A 13,560-nucleotide genomic window follows, 5' to 3' on the forward strand; every position below is an offset into this window, starting at 1 on the left:
ATCGTCAATTTCAACACTATCCCTAACCCTAAATGCACTCGACTCTAACCCAAAAGCCATTCCTGACCCTAAGCCTAACCCTAAACCTCGATTCTACCAACACAAACCTTAACCCTAATCCTAACTCTACTCATAGCCCGACCACTAAGTACACTCTAAGCCATACCCTGACGAAAACCACAACACTAAAAATGCGCCTGATTCTAACCCTAACCCTAACCCTAAGCCTTACCATAAGCCTAAACCTCGATTCTACGAAAGCGAACGCTAAACCTAACTCTAACTCTAGCACTATCCTTAAATGCTCTCGATTTTAACCCTGACCCTAACCCTAACACTAACCCTAACCCTAACCCTAAAGGCACTAAATTCTAAACATAACACTAACCCTAACTGTGCTCCATTCAAACCCTAACCTTAAATGCCTCAATTTGAACACTAAGCCAAAGCCTAAATACACTCGATTCTGATCCAAAATGCAATCCTGACCCTAAGCTTAAACCTAAACCTCGATTCAACCCACACAAACCTTAACTCTAATCCTAACCCTACTCCTATCCCTACCTCTATATGCACTCTAACCCCACCCCTACCCCTAACCCTAACAATAACCCTAGCGAATTCTAACCAAAACTCTAACCCTAAATGTTCTCAATTCTAAGCCTAACACTAAATCGTCAATCTCAACACTAACCCTAACCCAAATGCACTCGATTCTAACCCAAAAGGCAATCCTGACCCTAAGCCCAACCCTAAACGTCGATTCTACCCACACAAACCCTGACCCTAATCCTAATTCTACCCCTACCCTTACCCCTCAATGCACTCTAACCCTACCCCTACCCCTAACACTAACCCTAACCCTAAGGAATTCTAACCAAAACTCTAACCCTAAATGTGCTCGATTCTAACCCTAACACTAAATCGTCAATTTCAACACCATCCCTAAGCCTAAATGCACTGGATCCTAACCCAAAAGCCATTTCTGACGCTAAGCCTAACCCTAAACCTCGATGCTACCAACACAAACCTTAACCCTAATCCTAACCCTACTCCTACCCCTACCCCTAATGCACTCTAAGCCATACCATAACGAAAACCAGAACACTAAAAATGCGCCTGATTCTAACTCTAACCCTAACCTTAAGCCTAACCTTAAGCCTAACTTTCGATTCTACGAAAGCAAAGGCTAAACCTAACTCTAACCCTAGCACTACCCTTAAATGGTCTCGATTTTAACCCTGACCCTAACCCTAACACTAACCCTAACCCTAACCCTAAAGGCACTGAATTCTAACCATAACTCTAACCCTGAATGTGCTCGATTCAAACCGTAACCCTAAATGCCTCAATTTGAACACTAACCCAAAGCCTAAATACACTCGATTCTGATCCAAAATGCAATCCTGACCCTAAGCTTAAACCTAAACCTCGATTCTACCCACACAAACCTTAACACTAATCCTAACCCTACTCCTATCCCTACCTCTATATGCACTCTAACCCTACCCCTAGCCCTAACTCTAACCCTAACCCTAGCGAATGCTAACCATAACTCTAACCCTAAATCTTCTCGATACTAAGCCTAACACTAAATCGTCAATCTCAACACTAACCCTAACCCTAAATGCACTCGATTCTTACCCAAAAGGCAATCCTGACCCTAAGCCTAACCCTAAACCTCGATTCTACCCACACAAACCCTAACCCTAATCTTAACCATACCCCTACACCTACGCCTCAATGCACTCTAACCCTACCCCTACCCCTAACACTAACCCTAACCCTAACGAATTCTAACCAGAACTCTAACCCTAAATGTGCTCGATTCAAACCCCAACATTAAATCATCAATTTGAACACTAAGCCAAAGCCTAAATACACTCGATTCTGATCCAAAATGCAATCCTGACCCTAAGCCTAAACCTAAACCTCGAATCTACCAACACAAACCTTAACCCTAATCCTAACCCTAACCCTACCAGTAGCCCTAAAAGCACTTTAACCCTAACCCTCACCCTAACGCGAACACTAAAACTGTGCTTGATTCTAACCCTAACCCTCACCCAAAGCCTAACCCTAAGCCTAACCCTCGCTTCTACGAAAGCTAACCCTAAACCTAACTCTAACCCTAGCACTATCCTTAAATGCTCTCGATTCTAATCCTGACCCTAATAACCCTAATCCTAACCCTAAGCCTCAATGCAGTGGATTCTAACCATAACTCTAACCCTTTGTGCTCGATTATAACCCTAACACTAAATCGTCAATCTCAACACTAACGCTAACCCTAAATGCACTCGATTCTAACGCAAAAGGCAATCCTGACCCTAACGCTAACCCTAACCCTCAATTCTACGGAACCTAATCCTAAACCTAACTCTAACTCTAGCACTATCCTTAATGCTCTCGATTCTAACGCTGACCCTAAACCTAACCCTAATCCTAACCCTAACCCTAAATGCACTGAATGCTAATCATAACTCTATCCCTAAATGTGCCTGATTCTAATGCTATCACTAAATCATCAATTTCAACACTAACCGTAAGCCCAAATGCTCTGAATTATGACCCAAAATGCTCTCCTGACCCTTAGCCTAACCCAAAACCTCGATTCTACCAACACAAACCCTAATCCTAATCCTAACCCAACTTCTCTCCTACCCCTAAATGCACTCAAACCCTGGCCCTAACCCCAACCCTAACGCTAAAAATGCTCCTGACTCTAACCCTAATCCTAACCCTAACCCTCACCCTAACACTGACCCTCGATTCGACGAAAGCTAACCCTATACCTAACTCTAACCCTAACACTATCCTTAAATGCTCTCGATTCTCATCCTGACCCTAATAACCTTAACCCTAACCCTAAGCTTAAATATAGTGGATTCTAACCATAACTCTAACCCTAATGTGCTCCATTCTAAGTCTAAAACTAAATCGTCAATCTCAACACGAACCCTAACTCTAAATGCACTCAGTTGTAACCCAAAAGGCAATCCTCACCCTACGCCTAACCCTAAACCTCGATTCTACCAACACAAACCTTAACCCTAATCCTAACCCTATCCCTTCCACTAGCCCTAAAAGCACTTTAACCCTAATCCTCACCCTAACGCTAACACTAAAACTGTGCTTGGTTCTAACCCTAACCCTCACCCTCAGCCTAAGCCTAAGCCTAACCCTCGATTCTACGGAAGCTAACCCTAAACCTAACTCTAACCCTAGCACTATCCTTAAATGCTCTCGATTCTAATCCTGACCCTAATAACCCTAATCCTAACCCTAAGCCTCAATGCAGTGGATTCTAACCATAACTCTAACCCTTTGTGCTCGATTATAACCCTAACACTAAATCGTCAATCTCAACACTAACGCTAACCCTAAATGCACTCGATTCTAACGCAAAAGGCAATCCTGACCCTAACGCTAACCCTAACCCTCAATTCTACGGAACCTAATCCTAAACCTAACTCTAACTCTAGCACTATCCTTAATGCTCTCGATTCTAACGCTGACCCTAAACCTAACCCTAATCCTAACCCTAACCCTAAATGCACTGAATGCTAATCATAACTCTATCCCTAAATGTGCCTGATTCTAATGCTATCACTAAATCATCAATTTCAACACTAACCGTAAGCCCAAATGCTCTGAATTATGACCCAAAATGCTCTCCTGACCCTTAGCCTAACCCAAAACCTCGATTCTACCAACACAAACCCTAATCCTAATCCTAACCCAACTTCTCTCCTACCCCTAAATGCACTCAAACCCTGGCCCTAACCCCAACCCTAACGCTAAAAATGCTCCTGACTCTAACCCTAATCCTAACCCTAACCCTCACCCTAACACTGACCCTCGATTCGACGAAAGCTAACCCTATACCTAACTCTAACCCTAACACTATCCTTAAATGCTCTCGATTCTCATCCTGACCCTAATAACCTTAACCCTAACCCTAAGCTTAAATATAGTGGATTCTAACCATAACTCTAACCCTAATGTGCTCCATTCTAAGTCTAAAACTAAATCGTCAATCTCAACACGAACCCTAACTCTAAATGCACTCAGTTGTAACCCAAAAGGCAATCCTCACCCTACGCCTAACCCTAAACCTCGATTCTACCAACACAAACCTTAACCCTAATCCTAACCCTATCCCTTCCACTAGCCCTAAAAGCACTTTAACCCTAATCCTCACCCTAACGCTAACACTAAAACTGTGCTTGGTTCTAACCCTAACCCTCACCCTCAGCCTAAGCCTAAGCCTAACCCTCGATTCTACGGAAGCTAACCCTAAACCTAACTCTAACCGTAGCACTATCCTTAATGCTCTCGATTCCAACCCTGACCCTAAACCTAACCCTCACCCAAACCCTAACCCCAACCCTAAACCTAAATGCAGTGAATTCTAATCATAACTCTATCCCTAAATGTGCCTGATTCTAACGCTATAACTAAATCATCAATTTCAACACGAACCCTAAGACCAAATGCTCTGAATTATGACCCAAAATGCTCTCCTGACTAAGCCTAACCCAAAACCTCGATTCTACCAACACAAACCCTAACCTTAATCCTAACCCTACCCCTACCCCTGCCCCTAAATGCACTCTAACCCTACCCCTACCCCTTACACTAACCCTAACCCTAAGGAATTCTAACCAAAACTCTAACCCTAAATGTGCTCGATTCTAACCCAAACACTCAATCGTCAATTTCAACTCTATCCCTAAGCCTAAATGCACTCGACTCTAACCCAAAATCCATTCCTGACCCTAAGCCTAACCCTAAACCTCGATTCTACCAACACAAACCTTAACCCTAATCCTAACCGTACTCCTTTCCCTACCCCTAAATGCACTCTAAGCCGTACCCTAACGAAAAGCAGAACACTAAAAATGCGCCTGATTCTAACTCTAACAGTAAGCCTAAGCCTAACCTTAAGCCTAACCCTCGATGCAACGAAAGCGAAAGCTAAACCTAAGTCTAATCCTAGCACTATCCTAAAATGCTCTCGATTTTAACCCTGACCCTAAACCTAACCCTAACCCTAACCCTAACCCTAAATGCACTGAATTCTAATCATAACTCTATCCCTAAATGTGCCTGATTCTAACGCTATAACTAAATAATCAATTTCAACACGAACCCTAAGCCCAAATGCTCTGAATAATGACCCAAAATGCACTCCTGACCCTAAGCCTAAACCAAAACCTCGATTCTACCAACACAAACCCTAACCCGAAGCCTAACCCAACTCCTCCCCTACCCCTAAATGCACTCAAACCCAGACCCTAACCCCAAGCCTAACACTAAAAATGCTCCTGAGCCTAAACTTAATCCTAACCCTAACCCTCACCCTAACACTGACCCTCGATTCGACGAAAGCTAACCCTATACCTAACTCTAACCCTAACACTATCCTTAAATGCACACGATTCTAACCCTCACCCTAAACATAAACCTAACCCTATCCCTAATGCTAACCCTAAATGCACTGGATTCTAACCATAACTCTAACCCTAATGTGCTCGATTATAACCCTAACACTAAATCGTCAATCTGAACACTAACCCTAACCCTAAATGCACTCGATTCTAACCCAAAAGGCAATCCTGACCCTAAGCCTAACCCTAAACCTCGATTCTACCAACACACATCCTAACCCTAATCCCAACCCTACTCCTATCCCTATCTCTATATGCACTCTAACCCTAACCCTGACCTAACTCCTGACGCTAAAAATGCGCTTGATTCTATCCCTAACCCTAACCCTAACCCTAACCCTCAATTCTAAGAAACCTAACCCTAAACCTAACTCTAACCCTAACACTATCCTGAAATGTTCTCGATTCTAATCCTGACCCTAATAACCTTAACCCTACCCCTAAGCTTAAATATAGTTGATTCTAACCATAACTCTAACCCTAATGTGCTCGATTCTAAGTTTAACACTAAATCGTCAATCTCAACACTAACCCAAACTCAAAATGCACTCAGTTGTAACCCAAAAGGCAATCCTCACCCTACGCCTAACCGTAAATTTCGATTCTACCAACACAAACCCTAACCCTAATCCTAACCCTACCCCTACCCCTGCCCCTAAATGCACTCTAACACTACCCCTACCCCATACACTAACCCTAACCCTAAGGAATTCTAACCAAAACTCTAACCCTAAATGTGCTCGATTCTAACCCAAACACTCAATCGTCAATTTCAACACTATCCGTAAGCCTAAATGCACTCGACTCTAACCCAAAAGCCATTCCTGACCCTAAGCCTAACCCTAAACCTCGATTCCACCAACACAAACCTTAACCCTAATCCTAACACTACTCCTACCCCTAGCCCTAAATGCACTCTAAGCCATACCCTAACGAAAAGCGGAACACTAAAAATGCGCCTGATTCTAACCCTAACAGTAAGCCTAAGCCTAACCTTAAGCCTAACCCTCGATGCAAAGAAAGTGAAAGCTAAACCTAAGTCTAATCCTAGCACTATCCTTAAATGCTCTCGATTTTAACCCTGACCCTAAACCTAACCCTAACCCTAACCCTAACCCTAAATGCACTGAATTCTAATCATAACTCTATCCCTAAATGTGCCTGATTCTAACGCTATAACTAAATCATCAATTTCAACACGAACCCTAAGCCCAAATGCTCTGAATTATAACCCAAAATGCTCTCCTGACCCTAATTCTAACCCAAAACCTCGATTCTATCAACACAAACCCTAACCCGAATCCTAACCCAACTCCTCCCCTACCCCTAAATGCACTCAAACCCTGAACCTAACCCCAACTCTAACACTAAAAATGCTCCTGAGCCTAAACTTAATCCTAACCCTAACCCTCACCCTAACACTGACCCTCGATTCTACGAAAGCTAACCCTATACCTAACTCTAACCCTAACACTATCCTTAAATGCACTCGATTCTCACCCTCACCCTAAACATAAACCAAACCCTATCCCTAATGCTAGCCCTAAATGCACTGGATTCCAACCATAACTCTAACCCTAATGTGCTCGATTATAACCCTAACACTAATTCGTCAATTTCAACACTAAGCCTAACCCTAAATGCACTCGACTCTAACCCAAAAGGCAATCCTGACCCTAAGCCTAACCCTAAACCTCGATTCTACCAACACAAACCCTAACCCTAATCCCAACCCTACTCCTATCCCTATCTCTATATGCACTTTAACCCTAACCCTGACCTATCTCCTGACGCTAAAAATGCGCTTGATTCTATCCCTAACCCTAACCCTAACCCTCAATTCTACGAAACCTAACCCTAAATCTAACTCTAACCCTAACACTATCCTGAAATGCTCTCGATTCTAATCCTGACCCTAATAACCTTAACCCTAACCCGAAGCTTTTATATAGTTGATTCTAACCATAACTCTAACCCTAATGTGCTCGATTCTAAGTCTAACACTAAATCGTCAATCTCAACACTAACCCAAACTCTAAATGCAGTCAGTTGTAAACCAAAAGGCAATCCTCACGCTACGCCTAACCCTAACTTCGATTCTACCAACACAAACCCTAACCCTAATCCTAACGCTACCCCTACCCCTACCCCTAAATGCACTCTAACCCTACCCCTACCCCTTACACTAACCCTAAGGAATTCTAACCAAAACTCTAACCCTAAATGTGCTCGATTCTAACCCAAACATGTATTCGACAATTTCAACACTATCCCTAACCCTAAATGCACTCGACTCTAACCCACAAGCCATTCCTGACCCTAAGCCTAACCCTAAACCTCGATTCTACCAACACAAACTTTAACCCTAATCCTAACCCTACTCCTATCCCTACCCCTAAATGCACTCTAACCATACCCCTAGCCCTTACACTAACCCTAAGGAATTCTAACCAAAACTCTAACTCTAAATGTGCTTGATTCTAACCAAACACTAAATCGTCAATTTCAACACTATCCCTAACCCTAAATGCACTCGACTCTAACCCAAAATCCATTCCTGACCCTAAGCCTAACCCTAAACCTCGATTCTACCAACACAAACCTTAACCCTAATACTAACCCTACTCCTACGCCTACCCCTAAATGCACTCTGAGCCATACCCTGATGAAAAGCAGACCACTAAAAATGTGCCTGATTCTAACCCTAACCCTAACCCTAAGCCTAACCTTAAGCCTAACCCTCGATTCTACAAAAGCGAACGCTAAACCCAACTCTAACCCTAGCACTATCGTTAAATGCTCTCGATTTTAACCCTGACCCTCAACGTAACCCTAACCCTAACGCTAACCCTAAATGCACTGAATTCTAAGCATAACTCTAACCCTAAATGTGCTCGATTCAAACCTTAACACTAAATCGTCAATTTGAACACTAACGCAAAGCCTAAATACACTCGATTCTGATCCAAAATGCAATCCTGACCCTAAGCCTAAACCTAAACCTCGATTCTGCCAACACAAACCTTAACACCTATTCTAACCCTATCCCATCCACTAGCCCTAAAAGCACTTTAACCCTAACCCTCACCCTAACGCTAACACTAAAACTGTGCTTGATTCTAACCCTAAACCTCACCCTAAGCCTAACCCCAAGTCTAACCCTCGATTCTACGAAAGCTAACCCTAAACGTAACTCTAACCCTAGCACTATCCTTAAATCCTCTGGATTCTAACCCTGACACTAAATCAAACCCTAACCCTAACCCTAAATGCACTGAATTCTAATCATAACTCTATGCCTAAATGTGCCTGATTCTAACGCTATAACTAAATAATGAATTTCAACACGAATCCTAAGCCCAAATGCTCTGAATTATGACCCAAAATGCTCTCCTGACCCTAAGCCTAACCCAAAACCTCGATTCTACCAACACAAACCCTAACCCTAATCGTAACCCAACTCCTCCCCTACCCCTAAATGCACTCAAACCCTGACCCTAACCCCAACCCTAACGCTAAAAATGCTCCTGATTCTAACCCTAATCCTAACCCTAACCCTCACCCTAACACTGACCCTCGATTCTACGAAAGCTAACCCTATACCTAACTCTAACCCTAACACTATCCTTAAATGCTCTCGATTCTAACCCTCACCCTAAACATAAACCTAACCCTATCCCTAATGCTAACCCTAAATGCACTGGATTCCAACCATAACTCTAACCCTAATGTGCTCGATTATAACCCTAACACTAAATCGTCAATCTCAACACTAACCCTAACCTTATATGCACTCGATTCTAACCCAAAAGGCAATCCTGACCCTAAGCCTAACCCTAAACCTCGATTCTACCAACACAAACCTTAACCCTAATCCTAACCCTACTCCTACCCCTACCCCTAAATGCACTCTAAGCCGTACCCTAACGAAAAGCAGAACACTAAAAATGCGCCTGATTCTAACCCTAACCGTAAGGCTAAGCCTAACCTTAAGCCTAACCCTCGATGCAACGAAAGCGAACGCTAAACCTAAGTTTAATCCTAGCACTATCCTTAAATGCTCTCGATTTTAACCCTGACCCGCAACCTAACCCTAACCCTAACCCTAACCCTAAATGCACTGAATTCTAATCATCACTCTATCACTAAATGTGCCTGATTCTAACGCTATAACTAAATCATCAATTTCAACACGAACCCTAAGCCCAAATGCTCTGAATTATGACCCAAAATGCTCTCCTGACCCTAAGCCTAACCCTAAACCTCGATTCTACCAACACAAACCTTAACCCTAATCCTAACCCTACTCCTACCCCTACCCCTAAATGCACTCTAAGCCGTACCCTAACGAAAAGCAGAACACTAAAAATGCGCCTGATTCTAACCCTAACCGTAAGGCTAAGCCTAACCTTAAGCCTAACCCTCGATGCAACGAAAGCGAACGCTAAACCTAAGTCTAATCCTAGCACTATCCTTAAATGCTCTCGATTTTAACCCTGACCCTCAACCTAACCCTAACCCTAACCCTAACCCTAAATGCATTGAATTCTAATCATAACTCTATCCCTAAATGTGCCTGATTCTAACGCTATAACTAAATCATCAATTTCAACACGAACCCTAAGCCCAAATGCTCTGAATTATGACCCAAAATGCTCTCCTGACCCTAAGCCTAACCCAAAACCTCGATTCTACCAACACAAACCCTAACCCGAATCCTAACCCAACTCCTCCCCTACCCCTAAATGCACTCAAACCCTGACCCTAACACCAACCCTAACGCTAAAAATGCTCCTGATTCTAACCCTAATCCTAACCCTAACCCTCACCCTAACACTGACCCTCGATTCGACGAAAGCTAACCCTATACCTAACTCTAACCCTAACACTATCCTTAAATGCACTCGATTCTAACCCTCACCCTAAACATAAACCTAACTCTATCCCTAATGCTAACCCTAAATGCACTGGATTCTAACCATAACTCTAACCGTAATGTGCTCGATTATAACCCTAACACTAAATCGTCAATCTCAACACTAACCCTAACCTTATATGCACTCGATTCTAACCCAAAAGGCAATCCTGACCCTAAGCCTAACCCTAAACCTCGATTCTACCAACACAAACCTTAACACCTATCCTCACCCTATCCCATCCATTAGCCCTAAAAGCACTTTAACCTTAACCCTCACCCTAACGCTAACACTAAAACTGTGCTTGATTCTAACCCTAACCTCACCCTAAGCCTAACCCCAAGCCTAACCCTCGATTCTAAGAAAGCTAACCCTAAACCTAACTCTAACCCTAGCCCTATCCTTAAATGCTCTCAATTCTAACCCTGACCCTAAACCTAATCCTAACCCTAACCCTAACCCTAAATGCACTGAATTCTAATCAAAATTCTATCCCTAAATGTGCCTGATTCTAACGCTATAACTAAACAATCAATTTCAACACGAACCCTAAGCCGAAATGCTCTGAATTATGACCCAAAATGCTCTCCTGACCCTAAGCCTAACCCAAAACCTCGATTCTACCAACACAAACCCTAACCCGAATCCTAACCCAACTCCTCCCCTACCCCTAAATGCACTCAAACCCTGACCCTAACCCCAACCCTAACGCTAAAAATGCTCCTGATTCTAACCCTAATCCTAACCCTAACCCTCACCCTAACACTGACCCTCGATTCTACGAAAGCTAACCCTATACCTAACTCTAACCCTAACACTATCCTTAAATGCACTCGATTCTAACCCTCACCCTAAACATAAAACAAACCCTATCCCTGATGCTAGCCCTAAATGCACTGGATTCCAACCATAACTCTAACCCTAATGTGCTCGATTATAACCCTAACACTAAATCGTCAATCTCAACACTAACCCTAACCTTATATGCACTCGATTCTAACCCAAAAGGCAATCCTGACCCTAAGCCTAACCCTAAACCTCGATTCTACCAACACAAACCCTAACCCTAATCCCAACCCTACTCCTATCCCTACCTCTATATGCACTCTAACCCTAACCCTGACCCAACCCCTAACACTAAAAATGCGCTTGATTCTATCCCTAACCCTAACCCTAACCCTAACCCTCAATTCTACGAAACCTAACCCTAAACCTAACTCTAACCCTAACACTATCCTTAAATGCTCTCGATTCTCATCCTGACCCTAATAACCTTAACCCTAACCCTAAGCTTAAATATAGTGGATTCTAACCATAACTCTAACCCTAATGTGCTCCATTCTAAGTCTAACACTAAATCGTCAATCTCAACACGAACCCTAACTCTAAATGCACTCAGTTGTAACCCAAAAGGCAATCCTCACCCTACGCCTAACCGTAAATTTTGATTCTACCAACACAAACCCTAACCCTAATCGTAACCCTACCCCTACCCCTACCCCTAAATGCACTCTAACCCTACCCCTACCCCTTACACTAACCCTAAGGAATTCTAACCAAAACTCTAACCCTAAATGTGCTCGATTCTTTTTTTTTTTATTTTATATGTTTTTTTTATTAATTTTTTTTATTTTTTTTAATGTTTAACAATCACTGCCATACAATTGCGATTTTATCCCTCCCCACCCACCCCCCACTACCTCCCTCCCTCCCCACGACTACATACAATTCTGTATAGATTCTACATAAACTTTCCTATTGAGTATATTTTCACTATCATCATGCTGTGTAGTCAGACTAAGATAAATGAAAGAATCCGTATAACAAATCAGAACATGATACACAAACAGATACACACACACAAACATGATCTGCTACATTATGTGAGTGACTTCCATTTTTCTCTCTCTGAGTGTGGAAGGCTTTTTGCCTCGAGGTCCACCATTGGGATTTTTTTTTTTCAGAAGTTCTTGTGTTATTACAAAAATCTAAGTCTACCAGAAAAAACTCTCACACACTGTGGTTGTTGCTGTGCATAAAGTTCTCCTGGTTCTGCTCCTTTCACTCAGCATCAGGTCATATAAGTCCTTCCAGGCCTCTCTGAAGTCTTCTTGTTCATCATTTCTTATGGCACAATAGTATTCCCATTACATTCATATACCATAATTTATTCAGCCATTCCCCAATTGATGGACATCCCCTTGACTTCCAGTTTTTGGCAACTACATAGAGTGCTGCTATAAATATTTTTGTACGTGTGGGACCCTTTCCCATTTTTATGATCTCTTGGGGATATAGTCCTAGTAGTGATATTGCTGGGTCAAAGGTATGCACATTTTTGTAGCCCTTTGTGCATAGTTCCAAATTGCTCTCCAGAATGGTTGGATGCGCTCACAGCTCCACCAACAATGAATTAGTGTTCCAACTCTCCCACATCCTCTCCAGCATGTATCATTTTCTTGTTCTGTCATGTTTGCCAATCTTATAGGTGTGATGTGGTACCTCAGAGTTGTTTTGATTTGCATCTCTCTAACCAATAGTGATTTAGAGCATTTTTTCATATGATTATAGATAGCTTTAATTTCTTCCTCTGAAAATTGCCTGTTCATATCCTTTGACCATTTATCAATTGGGGAATGACTTGTATGATTATACATTTGGGTCAGTTCTCTATATATTCTAGAAATGAGGCCTTTATCCCCGAGCTTAGCTGTAAAAATTTTTTCCCAATTTACTACATCCCTCCGGATTTTGGTTGCATTGGGTTTGGTTGTGCAAAAACTTCTCAGTTTAATGTACTCAAAGTTATCCATTTTGCATTTCATAATGCATTCTATCTCTCCTTTAGTAAAGAATTCTTCCCTTCTCCATAGATCTGATAAATACACTATTCCTTGCTTCTCCAGTTTGTTAATGGTATCAATCTTTATACCTAAATCATGTACCCATTTGGACTTTATTCTTGTGTACGGTGTCAGGTATGGGTCTATGCCTAATTTCCGCCACACTGTTATCCAGTTTTCCCAGCAATTTTTGTCAAACAATGGGTTCTTATCCCAGAAGCTGGGGTCCTTGGGTTTATCAAACAGAAGGTTGCTATATTCCTTGCCTACTGCATCTTGAGTGCCAAGTCTATTCCACTTGTCTACCTCTCTGTTTCTTAGCCAATACCAAGTGGTTTTGATAATTGC

This window comes from Notamacropus eugenii, chromosome 4 (assembly GCF_028372415.1).
Source record: "Notamacropus eugenii isolate mMacEug1 chromosome 4, mMacEug1.pri_v2, whole genome shotgun sequence".
Classification (NCBI taxonomy): Eukaryota; Metazoa; Chordata; class Mammalia; order Diprotodontia; family Macropodidae; genus Notamacropus; species Notamacropus eugenii.